This window comes from Coloeus monedula (genome assembly GCF_965178545.1).
Source record: "Coloeus monedula genome assembly, chromosome: 9".
NCBI classification, from domain to species: Eukaryota; Metazoa; Chordata; class Aves; order Passeriformes; family Corvidae; genus Coloeus; species Coloeus monedula.
In genome coordinates this window covers 3,044,919-3,068,914 of record NC_138789.1, presented here as the reverse complement: position 1 = coordinate 3,068,914, position 23,996 = coordinate 3,044,919, and positions in this window count along the sequence as shown.

Here is a 23,996-nt window from a genome sequence, read left to right as displayed (position 1 = left end):
TTGGAAATTCTAGTCTTAGCATGGGAGCTGCATCTCTTTAGCTCACGTGTTTTTTCATCTGGATTTAACCTCAAGGGCTCTCTAATATTTGGATCCAAGTATTGGTGGAGAATTTGGACAGCCCAAGCTGTAATTTCCAAAGCAGCATTATGCCATGATCCTTCCATCCTGGAAATTAGCTGCCTTTGTTTTTCCACCCCCCAGTCCTGTTATTGCTCCCATTCCAACCCCAACACTCTCCACCATTCTGGGGCACCCAATATTACTTTATAAATTCTGCTTTGCTGAAGTCTGGAGCAGAGTCCTGCACAACCTCTCCTAACTAACCCCGAGGTTAGGCAATAACCAACTCCAGCTGCTTCTCTGTTTGTTTCTGAGCATCCCCAGTGAGTCCGGATCTCTGCTTCCAGAGAGCTTTAGAAACACCGTGCCCTCCAGAAAGCTGAGCAGCTCGGTGTGGTCTTTAGAATGCACTGCCAGCTAATCAAAGTTTAATAAAAACTACAGAGAGAGTCTCAGAGTGAAGACCAGCACAGCATCACAAGCACTCTTGCCTCTGGGTTGTGTTATATTCCTTGTCTTTTTCTCATGGATCACATTAATCTTTCACTACACGGCAGCACAGCTGCTGACAGCATCACTGCTCTCCCAAAAAACTGAATGCCTATGACTTCATGCACTCAGGGTGCATTCATTCCCTCAGGTAGATGAGAAAATTTATCTCCCAAAGCAGCCAACGCTCTTGTGGATTTTCTGAAAGCCTCAGAGAGGCTTTTGTAAAAAATGGGACAATATCTAAAGCTGTGATATGGTCCCTCTTCCCCTTGGCTCTGCTGTCAGGGCTGTTCTGTGTCACACAGTTCCTGATGATACAGCACCATATTTCCCCAACTCTTCCTCCAATCTGTTCACTGAAGGTAGTGGACTTTACCTTGAATAAAGGAAAAATAAGCCTCACTTTGGAGAAAGAGACTTTTAAGAGAAAAACAGTTAGACAAAGGGTGGTGAGAAATTATTTTCCCATAGAAATAAATTATTTCCTTTAAAAGATTCCATAACCCCTAAAATACTGGCAGTAAAACTGTCTAGATGTCAGGTCCTGGCACAGGGTGCCCAGAGAAGCTGTGGCTGCCCCTGGATCCCTGCAAGTGTCCAAGGCCAGGTTGGATGGGGCTTGGAGCAGTCTGGGCTAATGGAAGGTGTCCCTGCTCATGGCAGGGGTGGCACTGGATGGGATTTAAGATCCCTTCCAACACAAACTATTCCATGTTTCTATGATTCTGTATTTTACTACTGCTCTGTGAAAAGAATGAAAAATTATCTTTTAGTTCAGCCCTTGGGCTTTTTTTCCTTTAATAATAAACTTTCTTGATTTTTTTCTTGTTAAAACAACAGAGTTCTAATCTGGGCTTAGGAATTTCACAACTCATACACTCTTTTCCATGCTTAATATCCTGTTTTAAAGGGTGAGAGACCTGGGATTTTCTACCACTTGTTGGAAACGCACCAGGAAAGAAGTCAGTAGAGAAGCGTTGCTGAAGCATCAAGGCATTGAAAACCAGAAAAGCTCAAACAAAGAATTGAAAATTGTCAAGGGTATACATCTTCCCAGAAATTAACAAGTTCTGCAAGGGCTGGGCACAGGGGATCCATCTGAATCCAAGGGGATGCATCTGAAAGGAGAGAGATCTTGGTGTTTTCTGGGCCTTCCTCATAACCTGTGTTCATTGCACAACCAGAGCCAAAATTATTTAGAGAGGTAACTCAGTGAAAGAATCCTTTTAGCAACACCCAGGGCAATCTCTCTAGAAATGTGCTGCCTTCCCTAAAAACCAAAATCTCCAAAGCTGTTTTAAGCAAATTTCCATGTTCTTTAGAGAAGAGCCTGATGGTGGGACTGTTCCAGTTGGAACTGAGCTGCAGTGCCCATCACCAGAGCTGCATTCCAACCTCTTTGTCTTGTTCCCTGCTCTAACCAACACCTCCATGCTCCTCCTTAGACACAGGCTGGAGCAAGGCTGGAGCACCCACAAAAAGGCAGCCTTTCCTCAGCTGTTGTTTATCCTGCCTTCCCCCCATCCCTGTTTGTTCTGGCTGTCTGTCACGCTGTGCTCAAACACCTTGCAGGCATATTTAGCAATATTTCACTTTGCCATCTGGAACAGACTTTCCCCCGGCTCTGGGCTTGGGTGCCCCATCTGGTGTCGTGTCTCTGCAGTATAAACAGGGCAGAGAACCCCATTTGTTGTAGTTTTAAGGGGAAAGAAGCCCAGTAATGCTTAATGAGAAAAACCAACAACCAAAAAACCGCCCAAACCAAACAGGAGCGAGGGTTTTTCACAGAGTTCACCTGGCTTGCAGTGATCAGCTCCCAGCATCTCCTCTCTTGTCAGCACGAAGAGCTGTTCCCTCTTCACACATACAAGTTGCCCAGCCCTGCAAAACTGCCCAGGATCTGGCACCCTGTTCACACATACATGGAAAATAATGTGTTCAGCTTATTCAGGGAGACACAATTCATGTCCCTAATAACCACACTGATAACACAGCTGCATTTTTATGGAGTATTGTCAGCAGATAAGGCAGAACATTTATTTTGATAATTCACATATGCAGCAGAGCACACTGGGAGCAAGCACGAAGGCTAGAATCAGCAAGCAGTATCCCATATTGGGTCTCTTGCAAAGAACACTGAGATTTGTTAAAATTAGCTAATCATAAAAAAAAAAAAATCTGTGGGTGATTTTTTAAATATCTTTGGTCATGTGTTTTGTTTCAAGACCTCTCCTCAGTGATTTAACATTATTCTGATTATGTCATGATTTTCTACTGCTTTTAGGAAGAGATTTTGACTATCCTATATTTCTCTTGCCTCCTATCCTGGAAAATATTTCCATTCCCTTCAGCTTTTTTTTCCTTTTTTCTTCTTTTTTTTTATTTTTTTTTCTTTTTTTCCTTTTGTATTCACATGTTGAAATGATTCAATACTATTAACAACCTCCTTGGTACAGCCTAACTAGAAATGTGTGGAAAACAACTTTACATTGCAAGAAAGAGCCATCTGTGACTATTGATATAGTCCCAGAATCCCAGAAGGATTTGGGTGGGAAGGAAACTTAAAGACCGTCTTGTTCCACCCCCACTGCACCTTCAGTTAAGTCTGCAGTGAAAAGATTAATCAGTAAATGTGTTTTTATTCAAAATACAAATATGCCAACAACAGGATTACCCAATTTAGTGACTTCAAAATATTGGAAGTAGCTAGGAGTTTCAGATTTCCAAGTGTATTTATAACTTTAAGTCCTCAACAGTTTTATCAAGGCTTCTAGAACAGATTCTTTCCCTCATCCTTCAAACCGTCCCTGAGATAGTCCCTGTCAGTGGATTTCTGCACAAGGGTCATCTCAAGGACATTAAAAAAACAGGCTTGTGTCACACTCCTCCTGAAACCAAATTTTGTATCTCAATAGGCAAGAGAATCAGGAAAAAACTGAAATGCTACTGGACTAATTGGCTTGATAACTCACCTTCAGCCACTCCCTCTTTTATCTAAGCTATTCCAAGTATAAATGACATTTCTTTCTACGTGTTACCATTCCTATGAACATTTGTTGTTCAAGGTGCCAGCAGGATGTTTGAAGGGTACATTTACAGTTGGGCTAGTGGAAGCAAAAGGCAGCTAATCTCACCTCACTCCATAAACTGCTCAGCTTAGGGGAGGAAAGAATAAATAAAAGCAGTCCAAAGGTGGTGTTCTGCATAAATAAATCGCTGTGGGTTTAGAGTCCCTGTCACTGAAGCCCCATGAACAGGGGCCCTTTTCTCCCACATGTTTTAGAGGTGATGTCATGTGGTGATATGTTTAGAGGTAATAAAGATCCTCTGCATGTCCCCAAGGAGCTCCAAGAGGGGATGGCAAGAGGAGGAGCCCAAATCCAGCCTTCAGAGGCCAATCCATCCAGTGGAGCTCAGGGATGCACGGTGAAGATGGGGCTCCAAACAAGGACCCCGGAGGAACAAGCACCTTGTCCTGGTCCCTCCCAGGGCTGTCCTGGCAGATCCATGTGTCCCTGGGCACACCCACCCCCATGGGGAGCAGCTCTCTGGGCCACCTTTCAGGGTAAGGGGGTGTTCCCAAGGGTGGGACACACTCTGGAGGAAGCAGTTCAGGGTGGTGTAGTGAGAGATCACTCAGATAAATGTGATCAAGTCAATAGACTATTGAGCTCTTACCAGTAAATTTAGGTATGTAAAATATTGAATTAGTAAGAACAGGTGGGTTGGTGGTGAATACCCAACTATTTAATACACCTGAAGTTAGTACAGGATACAATGATTGCCACGAGAGCTTACTGTGCATCTTAAATGTTCCATGAGTGCCAAAATGTCACCAACCTATCGATGCCTGGCGCGAGGGGTGGCCTCAAGGGGTGTCCCTGCTCAGGGCCAGCTGCTTTCGGAGGAGAACCTCAATGGGTCTTGAGAGCTGCAGATAATTGTAAAGAGGTTGATGTGTAGTCAGATTTTTCTGGTGTGTCCATACAGTTTGGGCCACTTACCAGCTGGGAGGAGGGGACTCCTGAGAGGCCAGTGTTGATATCAGCTGTGTGTGTGCAGGTCAAAGATGCCAAACACCAGGCTGGCTCTGCAGGATGGAGGAGCAAAGTTTTGGAATCACTATAAATAGCCATGGGGCTGTGGAAAAAGCAATGCCCTCCCAAGTTCACTCAGGAGGCCAAATACCTGCTGCAGACCATCACTGGCATCCTATTTTGTCTTCAGTTTCTCCCCATCAACCCAAATTACCCCCATTCTGTCCTGGCTAACTCTGCAAGGGCTCCTACCTGGTGTTTTATGATTGCCCTCCAGCCATTCACGGTGAATGGGAGTCACTTTACCAGGCTGCTGTTAAAAGTCACTGCTCCCAGCACAGAGCTGAATGTCAGCTTCCCCCAGGGCTTTTATTTCCTCACAAGCTGGAGGGAACGCTCCTATCTGTGATGCTTTTTTTGGCTTTCTGTTCCTTGGAGCAACCGATGTGCTCTCCACAGGGTGAATGGCAATTATTCTTGGCCCGGAGCGTCTTTTTCACAAAAGAAGCTCTAAAGTGCTTTTAATTGGAAAGAGAAGCATCTGATGGATGTACACACTACTCCAGCAGCTCGAATGTTTACTGTAGGGCCTCTCCAGAAAAGCTAATATTTGCTGAACTTCTGCAAGCAAAGCTTTTAGCACAGTGAATACATTCAACAATAAGAGTTAATCATGGACCTTATTCAAGCTGCACTAGAGCCAAACACTGAAGTTACAGCCCTCCAAAGCAAAGGTGCCATTAGCACTCCCTGCAGCCTGATAGTAAGACACAGATATATTGTTTCAATTCGTGGCAGGGATTTCTGCATAGTATGATTCCAAACTGTATTTTTGACAAGAAGAGACATCTATTGCAAAAAAAAAAAAAAAAAAAAAAAAGGTCAGTCTAAGAAATGGAATAGCTTTTGTTGTTGTTGTTGTTACTATTGCAGTGGTGAACACTTTTACAGAGTATTTCGGGAATGGGCTCTGCTGCTGGTTTTTTTTTGGATATTTTCAGTGCCTGTAACAAGCTGTCTCCAGAAACCACATATCAAAAATGATAGGCAGCAGTCCTGAAGAAAAGGATCATCCCACTCTGCAGTGGAATGCAGAAAGAACTACCTTAGTGATGTATTTTTAAGAATCCCAATCTCAACTCAGTCATTTCCTTGAAAGGAAAACTCACTGCTTCTTCCTGACAGGAGTATGAGGGGCCTGCAGCATGAGGAGGTGAACTGACTCAGTCACAGGAAGGGTGTCAGGCTCCTGCGCTGTGAAATATCCATTTTCTGAAAGGAAAGCTCACTGAGGTATGTCTGGAGCTCTCAATTCATCACTGTGAACTCAAACCACTGAACTCCACGGTTTTCCCACAGCAGAGCCCTTTGCTGAGTCATGCTGAGCCTGAACATGCAAAACTGGCAAAAAATGGTTTAATCCATTTAGGAAATTTCAGAAAGAAGTCCAGGATTTATTATTATACCAGACTTGTCCAGTTCAGACTCTGATGGAAAGTTCCTCAGTGCCCTCAAACAAGCAGAAAGGAGTTAAGTTGGTACAGAAAATCTGGAAACTCGAAAGCAGAAAAAAGCTGGAAGAGCAATCACTTCAGAGCTCATGTTTTAAATGTTTCCCTGCCAGCTGGAAAAAAGGCATAGCTGTAAATCTGGTGATCAGCAGTGAAATACAGTTCCCAAACTGAATTCCTTATCAAGCCACAGGGATAAATAGCAACTCTTTCCGGGAAGAAGAGGCAGATAATAAAAGACCTCTTAAAACACTTTTTATGCAGCTTTCCCTGCTGTGTACAGACCTTTACAATGCCACCTTGTAGGACATCATTCTCAGACAGCATTTGTGCTGTGACAGGAAAGAGTTCTTCCTAATCCAGATTTCATTGGGAAGGACAAAAAGACTTCACAAAACAATGTTTTAGTACTTAGTTGACCCTGATTTTGCTGCTCAGTAGTTATATATTTTTTAGATTTTATACATTTGGTCACAAATTAAAACCTTGGGGGTTATTAGAGGTTTTCTTTTTTTTGGTTTTTTTTTATTCTATATATAACTACACACAGCATGGTCTTACCTACTAAAGCCCTGCTTAAAAAAATTGCTGGAATCCCTCCTCGTGGCTGTCATCCAGGCAGCACATCCTTGTCAGTCTGGATCCATCAGGACAGGAAGCAACTCAAGTTCTTCTGCAGTTGTCACCCTCTCATTTTATCTTAAAATGCAGATTGAGTCAAGAGGAAAAGAAAGTCAGATATTGCAGTGGCACCTGATAGAAAATACACATTTACTAATTGTAATGTCAGGTTTTCATTATTAGAAAATTAGAGGTTTCTAGTCTGTAGGCTTGTTTTTGTTTTTGTTTTTTAATACATTCATTTAAGAATGTTCTATAATTTTATAGTTCAGTGTGATTACAAACAACAATAATATGGTTTAAAGTGTGGGGAAGGAACCAGAAATAAAAGAAAACTTCAAAATAAACTCCTGCCACTAATAAATAGGACATTATTGTTTATCTTTAGTGATTGCATGCTGCAGGTGGAAAAGATCACCTTGTGACAGACAGTTTGATAAATATTTCAGTGCATATGAGCACAGGTGCTGTAATACTTAGGTTATGAAGTAAAATCAAAAAGGTTTCTTGGTTTTCATTTTCTAAATAGCAAATTTAACCATAGCTAAAATGGTGTTGAAAAAATCAGGTTGAAAAATCAGGTTGACTCCAGAAAGATGTTTCTGCTCTCTACCCACTAAAAGATATTTCCAGGAAAGGTACACACTCAGTTTCTCCCGAAATGAATCCTGCACTTTTGAGCAGCTCTCTTTTGATACACTGGAAATAATTTATTAAAAGATTTCCACAGAATGGAAGTAGCATGGGTGAAGCAGTAAAAGGAAATGTGGAGCTCATTTAAACCTGGCCTCCTTTAACCACAGTTCACCTGAAATTCTGGATCTGAGAGCAGATTTAATGCCCATTTCCAGTCCTCAGGGTATTTATGTCAGGAAGGTGTTCCAATGTACAGCAATAAGAAGAGCAACTTCTTAATGTTGGCATTGATCAAAGGGAATTCCAGTGAATCTGCATGATTTAAAGATTTAATTTGTTTAATAACACATTAATAGCACAGCAGCTACACCACACTTGGCCTTTTCCTGTTCCTTAATGCTAATCAGCACATACTGCATTTTGCCAAATGACAACAGTAAATTTGACTGTAACATGGAAATGAGGCAAAATATTGGGATTTTATATTATGCACTAAGTAGTGGAATTTTTTTAATAGGATACAGAACTTGAGAAACATGTAATGAGGAAAAAAAAAGGTAACTAGGATATAGAGATCACATCTTTAGGTGTTGCTTCAGCAGTAAGAAATATTTTTCTCTTTGTAACTCATGCAGAGGATTCACAACAGCAGAAAGAGCTCAAATTAAAATTCGCCCCCCCACATCTCATATCTGCAGCTCAGTCATCTCTTTTTTTCAGTGAGGATCTCATTTACTCAGAGATGCATTTTGCCTGCACATTTCTGCAAAGCAGCAGATAGGCTGCTAAGTCCTGTGGACTATGTCTAGCATGAGGAAGACTGATGTAAACTGGGATTTTACTTTCCAGCTCGTCTTTCCTCCTCCAAATTGCATTTATAGTGTATAGTATTAATAAATGAAAGAAGTCTTATCTATGCTGAATTTTTGCTGTGAACTTTTTTGCCTTTCTGTCTTCTTTCCATGCTGAGTGCATGCAAAAGTTCATTTCAAAAATGAGGAGATAATGAAGTACTGTTTGAAACAAGAAGAAATAAAGAGCAAAAGCAAAAGAAACCCAGCACAAAATCAGCACTCGTGGGTTTGTAGCTGTTTTGATAGCTACTCTTTGTCTTGAATTCATATTAAAAACCTCCAGTGCAAGGTTTTCCACAATCTTGTGTTTATTTCTTTACCATCCAGGGACTTGGAAGAATGTAGCTAACACCCAGGCAAAGCCAATGCTGCCACAGGGGTGCAAAATTGCTGCAAGAGAGAGAAGGATGATGTCTTAGAAGGTTAAATAGTTTTTACACAGACACTGTCATACAACACCTCAGAATAATATGAGGTCAGGGAATCATAGAATAGCTGAGGGTGGAAAAGACCTTTAAGATCATCAGGTCCAATCATCAACCCAGCACCACCACCATGTTCACCAGTAAATCATGTCCCCACATCACAGAATCATGGAGTGGTTTGGTTTGGAAGGGACCTTAAAGCCCCTCCAGTGCCACCCCCTACCATGGGCAGGGACAACCTCCACAATCCCAGGTTGCTCCAAGTCCCATCCAACCTGGCCTTGGACACTTCCAGGGATCCAGGGGCAGCCACAGCTGCACTGGGCACCCTGTGCCAGGGCCCCTCCACCGTCCCAGGGAACAATTCCTTCCCAATATCCCATCTATCCCTGCCCTCTGGCAGTGGGAAGCCATTCCCCCTTGTCCTGTCCCTCCTCATGAATTGTCCCTCTCCAGTCCCCTGCAGCCCCTTCAGGCCCTGGAAGTTGCTGTGAGGTCTCCACACAACCTTTTGGTCTCCAGGCTGAACATCCCCAGCTCTCCCAGCCTGGCTCCACATGGGAGGTGCTCCAGCCCCCTCAGCAACTTCATGGCCTCCTCTGGACTTGTTCCAACAGTTCCATGTTTTTCTTCTGTTGGGAGCAGCAGACCTGGGCACTGTGTTCCAGGCAGGGTCTCACGAGAGCTCTGTACAGGTAGCCGTGTGCAAATGTACGTATTGTAGATAGAAGAGCTGCTTTCCGTGTCGAGCTCACTAAACCTCTTCACTTAAACAAGTGGAATAGACAATTTATAGGCAATTAAATTAGCTTTTATTGAAAAGCTGACCTGCAGTTCAAGCATAATTATCAATCCCTTCTCAGAGATTTTCTGTTTTGCTTTTCGATAACAGCAATTGGGTTTTGAAATCCACAAGGACACCAGGAAGTTACGGCGCCATTCATGGGCTGTGCTTTGACTTCTAGTGAGCACTTGTTTTTGTGAAGCTCTTAAAAAATCGTGTTCCTTTATTTCCTACATTTGTTATGCCACCAAGAGCTCACTGTTCTCTTCAGGATGTCACAGGTAATGCAATAAAAACTATTGAGCAAGATTCCAGTATTTCCTATCAACTCAAAATAATTTGAAATGCAATTCAGAAGGAAGGTGTAAAAAATAATGAATGCTTTTTACCAGCTACCTGAATGATCTAAAATAAAGTGAAAGGCACAATATGAAAGTTTCTTCTTTGTTTTGGTTTGGGTATCTTCCAGAATACTGTCTGAAACATAAACAACTCTTGACACACACCAATGGATTTAATGTGGGATTTATTATTTTGTTGACAGTGTTTCAATTTTGTTTTCAAATTATCATTTTGCTCTCCTTTGTTGTGGCTTGATTTGCCTTTGAAATGGCTGCACAGTTTGGAAACATATAATTGTTGTCTACATTCCAGGGAGGAAAATGTGCAAGAAAAATAATCTCTCTCTGTCCCTTTGAAAGGAAGAACCATAATTAGATTGGTAAAAATCTGGATACTTGCACTGCTTGAACGGTAGAAATGCTTAATTAAAATTCACAGGTGAAATTTGTTATAGGAATTGGAATGATTTTGAGTGGTTCACACTACAGAGAGGAATATTTAGCATTTAGTACTTTCTGTTTTTTCTAGTAAAGATATATTTTTTGTATCTCCTGCAAAAATCGAAGCTTTCACATCATCCACTCCCCAAGATTTCCTTGAAGGACAACCACTACCTGTAACATCCTGGTTTGAGAAGAAAAGTAAGCATATCTCAAAAAAACATCTAATTTCTCATTGTTTCTTTGTAATTGACAGTGAATTAAAATCCCTGTTGTTCGGGGTTTTTTTATTAGCCCAGGAAATCTGTCACAATGACAAGTAGAACAAATTATTTTATCACTGGACATGTGGCAAGTTGACTCTGCTGAAAAAAGCCGTCTCTATATCCTCTCAAAAATGGCATTAAGCAGTGGAGAGGAACTTGCTAGAAACGTTTCAAGGTTCCTTTCAAATTCTTTCAAGGCTTTAAATATGTTTTCTCTACTAATTTTTTAAGGTCAGTAATATATGAACATTTACTAGTGGGTTTGTTTATCCTATGAAATGCATTAATAGAAGAGCTTGTTATTAATGCATCAGTTGATACATTAAGATAATGAATTACACTAAAACATTAATTGAATTATATCGATATCAGAACATGTACATAGATCACTGCAAATTCCCAGCTTTTAATGAAAACAACTTTAAGCCAACAAATTGATGCTCAGCTGGAAAATATGTACGACAAAAATCATTTAGCAGTGACAGATTAATTGCTATTTATCCCAGCCAAAGTACACACGTAGAGTTCAAAATAGTTTCAAAGGTGCTAAAGACACCTCGAAAACAGCTGCTACTTATTAATTATTATTATTAATTAGTAGTATTATTTTTAAGTGAATTAAAATGGAAGATGTCTGTACTTGAAGTATGGTGATGGTGCTGGTTTGATGGCAGATCTTGGTGATCTTAGAGCTCTTTTCCAGCCTTAATGATTCCATGATTCAGTAATTTGGTGACTCTAAGACACATACTTGTCCAGAAGAGACAAAACTTTTCATTTCCCAAGGTCACAGTGCAGAGAGAAAAGGCAGAAGGTTCAGATCTGGCTGAAGCTTCTCTTCACAGCTGCTCTCACTTAGTGCTGGTCGGAGCCAGAGAAAGCAGATTTAGAATGTTCCAGCAGCACACAAATAATCAGGATGCTCCCACCAGGAAGCTGAGGGAAGGATAATCACACATTCCTCTGCAGCCAGCATCACTTTTACTTCATCCCACAGTTGACAGGATGGGGCTGTGCAGACAGTCCAAGCGAGAGTGGAGCTGTCACTTTGGGGTAGGTTGCGCATGAAGACATCTCCAGACTTGTCACTTCTTCAGGATCAGAGAAAAGAACAAAATAAAAAATGGATGAGGCAGTCATCTCCCAGGAGCTTATCAGAGGTTACGGGGTCGTGTGCTGATATGACCCAGCACGGCTCAGAAAACTGGGAATGGAGATGATTACTAAGCACCAACCTCAGTGCTGGAGAGCAGAGGGTTTGATCATGGAAAAACAGGTCAGGTCAAGACTCCTGCACAGAGAACAACCTGAGAACCTGAGCACTTCCGTGCTGTCCATAGCAGAGGCTCCCTCCACTCTGGGGCTGCCCAGTAACAGTCCAAGCAATGGAATCACAGAGTCCTAAGGCTGGAAAAACCGTCTGGGATCACCAAGTCCAACCATCAACCAACACCACCACCATGGTCACCACCAAACCCTGTCCTCTATGCCACATCCACACCATTTTTGAACACTTCCAGGGATTCCACCACTGCCCTGGGCAGCCTGGTCCAAAGCTTGACAAAGCTTTCTGTGAGGAAATTTCCCCTAATATCTAATCTGACCCTCCCCTGGCACAACTTGAGATCATTTCCTATGCAGAGTGAAGACAGCGGGGATGAGACAATTTTGTGGATCATCTTAAGCCAACTGGACACAGGAATATGGAAGATGAATCAGGGGCCTAGAAAGTGGTTAAAAAGATACCAACAACTCCTCTTTGGACCTGTCCAAACATTTGATTATTCAATTCAGTGAGAAAACAACAGTTTAAATGATTCTTACAGAACAAGAATTGAATCCTTTTGTTGCGTAAAATCCACTTTAGGTTTAGTGATGTTTGTAGAAATTCTAGTAGGACATTATGAAAACGTCAAAACAAGCAAACTGATTTTTGCTTTCTGTACTATTTTGATGTTAAAGCAATTTGGTGAACTGAACATGAATTAGCAAATAATTTCATCCACCAGAAATGACATTTTTGACAAAGCCAATACACGTAAAAGAAGGAATTAGATTTTTAATAAAAATGTGGTGAAAAAACACAATAGTCACATTATGCCTTTTGAATAACTTGTATGAACTCTGACTTGTCCTCTTAAGAGCAGAAGGGGAGTTGTTTTTTCTCTATTAGTGGTTAACATTTTCTTTTGTAAAAGCTGCATCCTCACAATAATACTTTGTAGAAGGCACAAGGATAGTTTCAGGAAAAATTAAACCCAGCACGTTTTCCCTTTCAAGTCTAAATCTTTCCACACTGGTCAACTCAAAGGCACAAAAAAGAGAATCCTGAATTCTTCTCCAGATATCCATTCCCTTGACTTCACTGTTTTCAGTAGAATATTTATCAGTGCCACTTATCTACAGCCAAATGTGCAAAAAATGTGGAAAGAACAGAGGGAGAGAGAAAATTGTCTGCTTAGTCTGATCATTGAATTCATTAATTACTTGCACTAGTCCTTTCAGTACATCTATTACTTAAATAATCAATAATTTATGCATTTTTATTCTATAGTCCTTTTCTTGGATTTAATATAGAAGCAGCCTTATCCTTTTAATCATTCTGCAAGATTGTTGAGAATTTCAGCACATTTCTGTTCTGCATCCTGAGCCTGCTTTCTTTGTGCCTCAGGATTTGATGAGAGCTTCTTGATGCCATAGCAAAAACTTCTCCTGATCCCTACACGAACTGCACCTTGCAGTTATTTCTCCTCATGTTTTCTTCCTTGGTGCCTTCCTGGGTTATTTTTCACTTGCTGCAGGAAGTGCAAACACTTTCACTGTGCCAGCTGAACAATCTCTTGCAATTTATTTCATCCTGTGCATGGTTTTCCCTTTTTGTCCTTATGCCACGTTTGTTTATTTTCTTCAACAGCTATTCCTTTCTCTTTTCCAGAGGAGTATAATTTTAACAACCTTTTCTATCTGGTACTGCTGAGCACACTGGTACCCACTGCCCTTTTTAACTATTCACATTTAATAGATTCATTTCCCCCACGTTCTTCGTGGTGGTTCATTAAGTATTAACTACTTTTCTGCAGTAGATGGCACATGCAATTCACTGTAGGATTTCTGTTAACACTTCTTCAGGTTTTCTGCATTCCCTGAAAGTATTGGCAGAATTAAAAACAGGGGAAAAGGAAGAAAGAATCATTTTGAAAGATTGCTTCACTGCAGGCAAATCCTCTCACTGAAGCCGTTCCATTTTGACTATCTCCCATCATTAAAGACTCATAAGTTTTTTCCAAGAGAAAGAGATGCAAGCCCAGATTTCAACCATATTCCATTTCAAGCAAATATATTTGGCTTACTTAGAACGTCTTAAATACTTTGAATGAGGTTTGTTTATTTTCTTCCCTTTGAGTTTGGTGTTGAGGCCCACCTTTAAAAAGACTCCATATTCTACTTGGAGCTGAGGTAATTCCTTTATGGAGCACACTGGGATCTTTATGGATGGGAGTTGCCTGATACAATAACTTTGAGTTCTGCTGCTGTTCTGAAAACTTGATTTAAAGTCAGTAGTGAAAAGTTATCTTTCCCTGCAGCCTCCTCCAAGAGGGTTTGCGTGGCCTGCAGAGAGCTGTGGATATTATTGTAAAGAATTATCTGCTACCTGGAGGAGCTACACAATGAAACACATTTCAAGAGTTGTTCCTAGGTTTGAACCATCTACAATTTCAAAAGAACCGAATGTCTAAGGACATGCCTAAAAGATCAGAGAGGATCTCCAAAGCAGGCCTTACACAAATTATTTGCAATAGGCACATTGAGCATCTGAATTTATCCCCAGCACCAGGGAAAGTGCTGCTTAGAATTGGAAGGGGCTGCCCAGGGAGGTGTTGGAGTCCCCATCCCTGGAGGTATCCGAGGAAGGCCTGGACGTGGCACCAGTGCTCTGGGCTGGGTGACAAGGTAGGGATCAGTCACTTAGTGGTCTTGGAGGGCTTTTCCAGCCTCAGTGCTTCTGTGATTCTGACAATTAACAACCCAAATTCATTGATATGATACAGCTCCTTGTCGGTTTTCTAAGGGCCAGGCCTTCAAAATTAATACTTCTTCATGAGTCCATTTGATTTGAAGTTGGAGATAAATCTGATCCACACCACTGAAGTTTTGTTTGCTTATTTTGAGATAACCTCAGTCAATACTTCACTTAAATTAGTACCAAATTAATCACCTGGACAGGGTCAATGCAGGCACGTAATCATTTCTGAGCAAAATGCTGACCGGCAGCTGCAAGAACACCTTCCCTCAGAAATGGCACCTTCAATACAGAGTCACAGAATCAGAATCACGGAATATTTTAGGTTGGAAAAGCCCCCCAAGAACAGCCATTCCCCCAGCAGTGCAAAAGCCACCATTAACCCATGTCTACAAGTGTCACATCTACACGTCCTTTAAATCCTTGTAGGGATGGGGACTCCACCACTGCCATGGGCACTTGTGCCAGGGGCTGACAACTATTTCTGTGATGAAATTTTCCCTAAGCTTCAATTTAAACCTCCTCGGCACAACAGGATAAAGATCAAACTTTTAATGGCACTGATCTGTGCTTGGAATGCTGCTAATCCCTACATTTCTTGTGCCTTTTCCAGCTATAAATCAATACTTCCTGGGAGCCTCATTGTCTGACTGTGACATTTGGTCTCTTAGCAGATCAGGTTTGGGATGTTCAGTAACTGTCCTGATGACAGAAGATGGATTTCTTGATGTCCAGGGAATTGCACTTCTGGAGAAATGGATCTTGTTTAGCATTGTTCAAGCCAAGATATCAGAGGTCTCAGGGGGAAGCTAATTTGAGTTGAATTCCCCAATACAATAAACAGTGCTCTGTTTACTTTTTATAGTAAGGTTTGTGTTTAAAGTGCTGCATACATTTATGTTTCAGTATAGAAGTAAATATGTACAGGAATCTTAAAAGAAGGCATTAATATATCTTGGAACATGTACTGGCACAGGGTGCCCAGAGCAGCTGTGGCTGCCCCTGGATCCCTGGAAGTGTCCAAGGCCAGGCTGGACAGGGCTTGGAGCACCCTGGGACAGTGGAATGTGTCCCTGCCCATGGTGGGGGGTGGAATGGGATGAGCTTTAAGGTCCCTTCCATCCCAAACCATTCTGGGATTCTGGGATTCCATGTAGGTGTTTGCATTTGCAGTTCAGGAAGTTTTCTAAAATGCTACTATTTATGGCTCATAGTAAAAGAATTTCATAGTTTTATTGCTATTCTACTCACTTAGAAAATATAAATGGAAATAACAAAAGGAGAGTACAATATTGTAAGCTGACTTTTTTATTTTCCTTCCTTCCAGAATCTTCCATCAAAGTGCAAAAATCCTGAGAAATGATTTTCAGTTCCTTCAAGATTTCCTCACAGGAACCATTTACTTTTATTCTTAATCCTCCATACTTCACAAAATACAAGAGCTTTTCTCATCATAAAAAGAGAAATCTGCAACTCTCAATTGGCTGATTAACCTCTGAGGCTGGATTTTAATACTCTGAAAATATCATTGATAATTATATCCTGCAAGATTACATTTTCATTTTCTACATTCAGGTCTTTTTAACTTAAACCTCTAGGATTAGATCATGTGTTTTCCAAAACTAATACAGTGTGGTTGATAGTATCCAATGGAATATCATCAGGGAAATGGAAAATGAAAGCTGGGAATATCTAAGCATGGACAAGGGTGAAGTCCCAGTAACATTTTACAAGATAAAATGTATTGTCCCGTATTAACTATTATTATACACAGATACCGATGAGACAATAAGAAGGTTCATCTTCTAAAGACAGTGGGAGCATTCAAGGTTTATCGAATTAGCAATTAACCTTTGTCCAAAATCAAACGATTTATATGAACGACTCCTTGGACACTAATGAATGATGCACAAATTAAAAATCACTGATGTCTTTGTCGCTGATCTTCTTAGAGAGTTAATTAACCTGGGAAATTTATTGTTTGTTTATTTGGGGGGTTGTGAATGTAGTCTAGAAATGATGAAAAATTAGTCCATGACTGCATGAAATATTTTTTTAGCCTCATTTCTCAAGGAACAGGTGGTTTTTTGACAAATGATTGGGAATCTAATGGAAAGTTCTTAAAAGTAACTGTAAAAAATTGTAAGTAACCTCACTAGGCTCTTTTTGTACATCATTGTAGAATAGTTTTGTTATTCTACTGTGTACATCTGCAATACAGAATATTAAACTTTGATTATTTTCGCTACTTGTCCAATCTATAGATAATTATATGGTTAGTACAGTGATTTCTACAGCAACTTTTATCCCCAAAATTAAATGCAACCATGTGCTCTATTACTTAGTCATTTTAACGACTGATTTGAATTTAATTTAATCTTAAACTGCACAATGTGCTATATTCATTACACTTTTTAATTTCTTGTGTTTTCTGCAATTTAGATTTTAATATTACAGCCTGTACTCCGTAATGAGTTTTTATGGTTTTTTTCAGCAAGGATGTTATGATAAGTAATGAAAATCGACCAGATGGCTTTTTTATCTCGGGACCTCAATCCAGCAGTGTCTGACATGTAATTAATTTCATGTGTGTATAACCACACCACTCTCGGAAGGAGCTCAAGGTTTCCTTGGAGTGTCTTCAGGCATCCCAGCTTCCTGTTATTCCTCACTTTAGAAGGGCATTGGTTTTCCAAAGGTTTCCCATTGGATCTGCCACCCCATGGCAGCAATGGGTGAGTGGGAAGTGCAATAGGCTCAGGAGTTGGGTCATATGGGTTGGGAAAAAGCATCCAGCAGCTCAAATATTTCTTCTGTTGTTAATCAAAATTGCACTTAAGGACTAAAGAGAATATGAGGAACACAACTCCATAAATCCCATAAATTTGCAGATTACTGCAGGTGAAGTTTGGCTGTAACATGGTGCATACTATGAGCTCTCCTTAATTTTGGTGAAAATATCATAGAAAATATCTTGAAAGTTCTTAACACGAGTCAACCCAAATTTTACACTTTGTATATTTTCCCTGGCATCAGGGAAGCAAAATAAATAAGTAAAAAAGTTCCTGAAAATACACAGAGTACACTTCCCTTGTGTTGGGAGTAATCCAGAGAGTGCTGGAAAACTTGCCAAAGTATAAGAAAGTGAGCATGAATTGTTGGCACTTTGCTTTTTTAAAATACTGCCTGTTTTTTCACTTTCACAAAGAAACATCAGCAGCTTGCAGACAGTATCCTTAAACATCTAATTTCTGGGTGATCTATTTGTGATTGGTAATGAAAAAATAAATATACAAAAGATCCTAAAAATTTATTTGGGTTATTTTTCAGCCAGAGGAAGCAAAAAGGTTTGAAATATACATTATAACCTTGATCATTTACAGAAAGAGGGTGTCATCTTTCTTGGAATTGTGGATTAAGATGCAGATATTTTGGCAACAGTTGCTCAGTGACAAAGTGGGTCATCGTAACTCATGGGAGATGAAAGCTTGGAAATTATGAATTTTGCTTTCCTAACTTTTGCCATTTGATTTATGATGGCTCCTTTTGTTTTAAGGGATAACGCAATAGTTAGAACTCCCTAATAAACTTTGGTGCAAAAATATCAAGGATTTGTTTAAAAGACACGTTTTGTGATTTTACAGACGAGTAATGGGAACTCAGAATTCCATTTGATCCCCCACAACCAGCTGCATTTTTCACATGGTTATGAAGACAAAGAATAGCTAAATGTTATTTTTTCTTCCTGTGAGATGGGAAAGGATACAGAACAGGTAGAGGGCTGCATCTCCCACTCAGTGCATATTGCATGCAACACCAGAAATAGTAAAATATCAAAATTATCTTTTATTTTTCCCATAAGAGCTCTGGATTCTGGTAAACAGGTTGTTACCATGTGATATCACACAAAGCAACTGCTTCTTAATATCAAAGTACTGACAGCACATTCTATTGCTGAACTTCACCATCAGGGACATTCTTCTCCTCAAGTTGTCATTGAGGCTAGTGGCAGTTTTTTATATATTTATTTATTTGCACTGCCATGTGGTCACTGCTGAAAGTTTTCTATATCAGCCCCTCAGGAGCACAGGGTGCCAAGAGAAGCTGTGGCTGTCCCTGGATCCCTGGCAGTGTCCAAGGCCAGCTTGGATGGGGCTTGGAGCAGCCTGGGCTAGTGGAATGTGTCCCTGCCCATGGCAGGGGGTGGCACTGGATGGGCTTTGAGATCCCTTCCCACCCAAACGAGTCTGTGACTCTGTGGTTCTATTAAACCTCAGAGCTTTCACTTCCAAGTTGCCTGGCATCTGTCTTTCAGAAAGGAGACATGAATTTTTCACTTTGCCTCTTTTTAAAAAGGACAGACAAACATCCACACGCTGATCCTTCAGGAGCAGGAAGCACAGCACAGTATGGCCATGGAATCACAGAATAATTTGGGATGGAAGGATCCCTGAAGTCCACCCAGTCCCACCCCCTGCCATGTGCAGGGACACCTTCCACTAGCCCAGGGTGCTCCAAGCCCTGTCCAGCCTGGCCTTGGGCACTTGCAGGGATCTAGATGGGAAGACTCACTGCAGTGAGCTGCAGTGAGGGCAGGGCTGACCTTGCAGAACTGGAATCACTTTGGAGACCTTCTTCCTTCTGAGCTGAGTAGCAGTCCCAGGCCACGTAGCAAAGACAGGGAACCAAAAGGGTCGGTTTTCTGCAGGAGCAATATAATCGTGGGTTAACCTCCAGAGATCTCCCTTCTTCCAAAGCTTCCTGTACACAACCTACAGGGATGGCAAGGAAAGAAGGGTATCAGAAATTCTGCTGCTCAGGAAACTGAGATTTCAGCAAATCCCCTGCAGCCATGGGATATACTGAGAGGATGACAGCAATTCTTGGCCTGGAAGTGACATCAGGGCTCATTTCTGTACCTGTCCTACTTTGCTTGAGCCTTTTATTCACACTGGCTTCATGCTGACATTGAATTGTATGAGGCATCTGCCACGGATCAAGAATATCTGATGGAAAACAGGGACAGTTAACAAGTGCACTTTGAATTTCTGCAACTTATATTCTCTTTTAATGCATAAGGAGATGTGGGGTTTTTTGTCCTTTACATTCTAAGGGATAAAATAACCCTTTATATGCATAAATATTTTACATGGTTTTCATGTACCCTTAAAATTTAAAATGAGAATTTCACATATTATTTTCCAAATTCAATTACTGATCAATTTGACTCATTTCTTTTCTTTAATGGGGTGATCCCTAACATCTCCCTGTGATGAAGACACATTCACCTACACTAACTTAAATAAATTCCCTCCCGTTTATTCTTTTCACTTTCCTTCTCTCTTCACTGAAATTTTCCTGCTTTAAAAATTCTCTTAAAATTATTTAAGTGTGTTTATTGTTGTTCTTGCAAGCAATTAACCATGCAAGCAAAAAGCCATGTTCTTCCCTGTGTTTGTAACTTCAAGTTTTATCCAAGGTATCAGTTTGTGAGCAGTCGGGTTCACTTGGAACCATCTTAACTCTGCGATCATTTATTGCTTGAACAAACAAATTTTCAGTTTTTGCATCAGAAAGCAGCTACTTCTCCAGGAGAGCTTCCCATTCCCCACATTTTTCCTCCAGGAAGGTAAGCAGCTGAACTGAAGCCTGAGTATGGCAGTCAGTATTTACATGTATTTAGAAATCTGCCTCTTATTTTCTCAGCAACCACAATTTATCCTTATTTACAGCCACCCTAAATAAGAGTTATTGAAATATTAATGAATTAACTTGCTAGCTCAACATGCATTTGTAGGATGAAGAATTACAACAGAACAAATCAAAGTATTCTGTATCAAGGGGCTGCTTGTGTGTATTTTCCTTCCTCGGTAAGCAAATCCCAGACAAATCCCAAACATGAACCTGGCATGTGAGTCTGCAGGTGGCAAAATTTTGGAATAACGAGTATACACAGTGTGGAAATGGTCACACAACTGAGTCTGTGTGACAGATTAGAGTTAAATCCCCTCCTAATTAACCTTGAGAGGGCTCAGGCTGAACTTTAAAAGCACTGCAGCAAATAACCAAATAACTGGGTTGGGGTTTTTCGTTTGGTTGGTTTGGGGTTTCCTTGTTATTTATTCATGTATTTATTAATTTATTTATTTTCCCATTCAGCAACAGTGGAATTTCTCAAAATCACAGAAGAATGCTGGGACAGGAGCTGGGTTTTGTAATGAGGATTTATCACAAGAAGTACAGGATTGCTTACTCAGAGGTGTGAGATTTCCTGCCATTAAATTTCTTGAGGGTTACACATTATGGATAAAAGGGTGATTATTATGATTGGTTTACCTACATGAAATTATTCTTTGAAATTGTTTCTGTTTATTAGCATAATAAACCTATGCAGAAAAGAATGAATCCCTTTGGTATTTTATAGTGTGCTAACATTTTTATGCCTTATCGTTTCTGAAAACTCTACCCCAGCATTATAGAATGGAAATATTTACGATTTTGTCCTGTGTTTCTTTGTTCTTATGGAGAAGAAATAAAATTATGATCTTCTTTTCTTTTTTTAACAGAAGATTATCAATACAGGAGAGCAAAAATTCTATTCTCCATTTTTGATGGTTATGATCTGGAACTCTTCAAATTTTAGGAATATTTTCAGAAGTTATTTCTTTTCCAGGAAGCTATTCTCTCCCAGCCTTTGCAGCTATCTCATTTCACACAGTTCACTCTCATTCAAAATCAGAAAACACAAATTTTAACACATTAGACCCACCTAACATGGCTATAAACAAGTGCAGGGTGCAGTTTACAACACGTGTGAACCAGCACTAACTCTACTCATTCATATTCCCTCACAGAAAGATTTTTTTGTCTTCTTTTAATCCTCATATGTCACATGATGAAAACAAAAGATAAAACACTTCAAATCTTGATTTTCCCTACATTTCTCTAAGTTTGCAGGTTTTCAGTATGTTCTCAAGTATCTCAAATATAAGAAGACGTAAACAAGCGTGACACAAAAGGAAAAGTCAATACCAATGAGGCTTTAAGCTCCCATAATTAGCCTGCCCCATGGAAGTTAATCTGGCAGAGATAATAATTAAAATGGGCAATATCTTTTCCCTCTGTTCAGTTATTTCAGGCAAACAAAACAGGTTTTTACCGGGGAGAAATAATTTTAAACTGTTCCATTAGGAATAATTTCTCCCAGGGAACAGGGACAGGAGGAGAGGGAACGGCCTCAGGCTGGGCCAGGGGAGGCTCAGGTTGAACACCAGGAGGAATTTCTCCATGGAAAGGGTGCTCAGGCCTTGGAAGGGGCTGCCCAGGGAGGTGTTGGAGTCCCCATCCCTGGAGGTGTCCAAGGAAGGGCTGGAGGTGGCACTCAGTGCTCTGGGCTGGGGACAAGGTGGGCACTGGGCACAGTGTGGACTCCGTGGCCTGGGAGGGCTTTCCCAACCTTTGATTCTGGGATTCTGACCTGAATGAGTGTTGCCTGTCCAGGTGTCAGAGGCTGCCACACTGAATGAAACACTTTTTTTCTCACTTTATGTTATTGGCTTCCTCCAAAACAACCACCCCAGGTATCCCCACAAAACCTCCCCAGCACCTTCCGGAGTGAAGCGAAACCAGCGTGTCTCAGGGGCAGGAGAGTCTACAGAGGGAACAGATTTCCAGCAGGGAATGTATAGCCTGGAGATGGAGGAGACAGGGACTGGGGAGCAGTCACAGCTCTGTTTGGCCAAATGCTGCTTCAGCAAACAGCAGGATAAGATCATGGAGGCTGCTTTATCCTTATGGTGGAGCACCGAGCTCCTGGGGCGTGGAGAAGGTCTGAGAGGTCTGACTTGCAGAGTTACTTTGGAACTGCTCAGGAAAAAGATTGCTCACCCAGGGTGTGTTTGAAAACACCCTCTGTTCTTCCAAAGTCTCCCTGAATTAATTGTCTAAAGTTTCATTTTCCTGGGGCCAGCTCTGCCAGCTCATTTGGAACTGTGATGTCCCCCAGGCACACTTCCCTTGATTATGCTAGGAAAAGTGGCAGGATCTCACCTGTGGGAAGAGCTTTATCCAGTGATGCAGGGACCTGAGGGTTGTGAATAGCAGAGGTAAAATATGAGGGCCAGGAGACAGCCCAGACTTAATTCTCTTCCAGAAGGAACAGAATTCCTTCAGATTTCATAGATTAATGAATGAAAACTTTTAGCCTTCCTTATGATAGGAGACACATTTACACAGAATTTTACTGGGCACAACATGGAATTGTGTGGATTCACAATTCCATTGTAGGAACAGTACCAGGGAACAGACTGAATTCCTTTTCAATCTGAAAATTAAATGGAAATATGTTGAAGGTGTTTCCGGTGAGGGGTGTACTGAATATTTTTATCTAACATCTGGCTGCATTGTAAACAGGGAAGAACTAGTCCATGAAATTCTCCTCTCCAAAGATGAAGCTGTCAATTAAATTTACAATTTGAAATTGTACTCATGGACTTGAAAATGGAGAAACTTTGTATGAGCTCTTGCAATTTTACAGCACATACACAGCACTTTTAAGAAGCACCAATAATCAGAAATCCTTATATTCCTCATCAGTTTGGTATGAAATACAGGGATTTTATATTAAATACAAATCCAAAGCAATTCTATATTGCAATGTGATACATAAACAAAATTTCCCAAGGTACTAATTTTCACTGTCTGAATTTTGACATTAGATGTAGATATATTAACTGTTCACTATGAATGATACTCCAAGTCAAATGAAATAGCCTAGAGCAGAGAATTTCAAAACTCCAGCTTCAGCTCCCAAAAAAATTCTTCTTGTGTTATAATGTTCTAAACTAAATAATTTACATCTGCTTTTTTTCTTGCATTTTTCTATGTGGGGTTTGTCCTATGTTCCCTGGTTTTTCTAGCAGACCTTATGTGTCTGTCAAAAATAAATTTATGAAATAAAAAACCAAGCCAGTATCTTGTAGAACAATAAATACTCTGTTTGTACATAGTTACAACAGTTTCAAAGATATTTAACATTTTTATTTTTAAAGAGTTTGCTGGAGTTGGGTCTTCAAAGGAGGAGTAATTTAAGAACTTCTGTGTCATTTACCTAAAATGTGGCAAAATGTAAATATACTAAAAAATAGCTCATTTAAGAAAGATGAAATTTCAAACCCATCAATACAAAAGTAGCTTAGAGAAGCTCAGCCACGTGACAGAAAATTCTTAACTCAGCCACCTTAGAAAAGATATCCCTAAAGAGATAAGGAGGTCCTATTAGGTGGGATTATAATGTTTTTTAAAATAAGGTCACTTTTAATTCTGAAAAGACGAAGAGAGAGAAAATAACTGAACTCTGTCAATAAAATTTTATCAAAAGCAGGCAGCTCTGAAGTTTCACACAGAATAAACAGAAAGGCAAGAATTTTATGGTTCTGTGATTATTTTCTTGTAACACCAGCCAAACCTTTTCATAGTTCTCTGACTCGTCACAGAAAAAGTGAG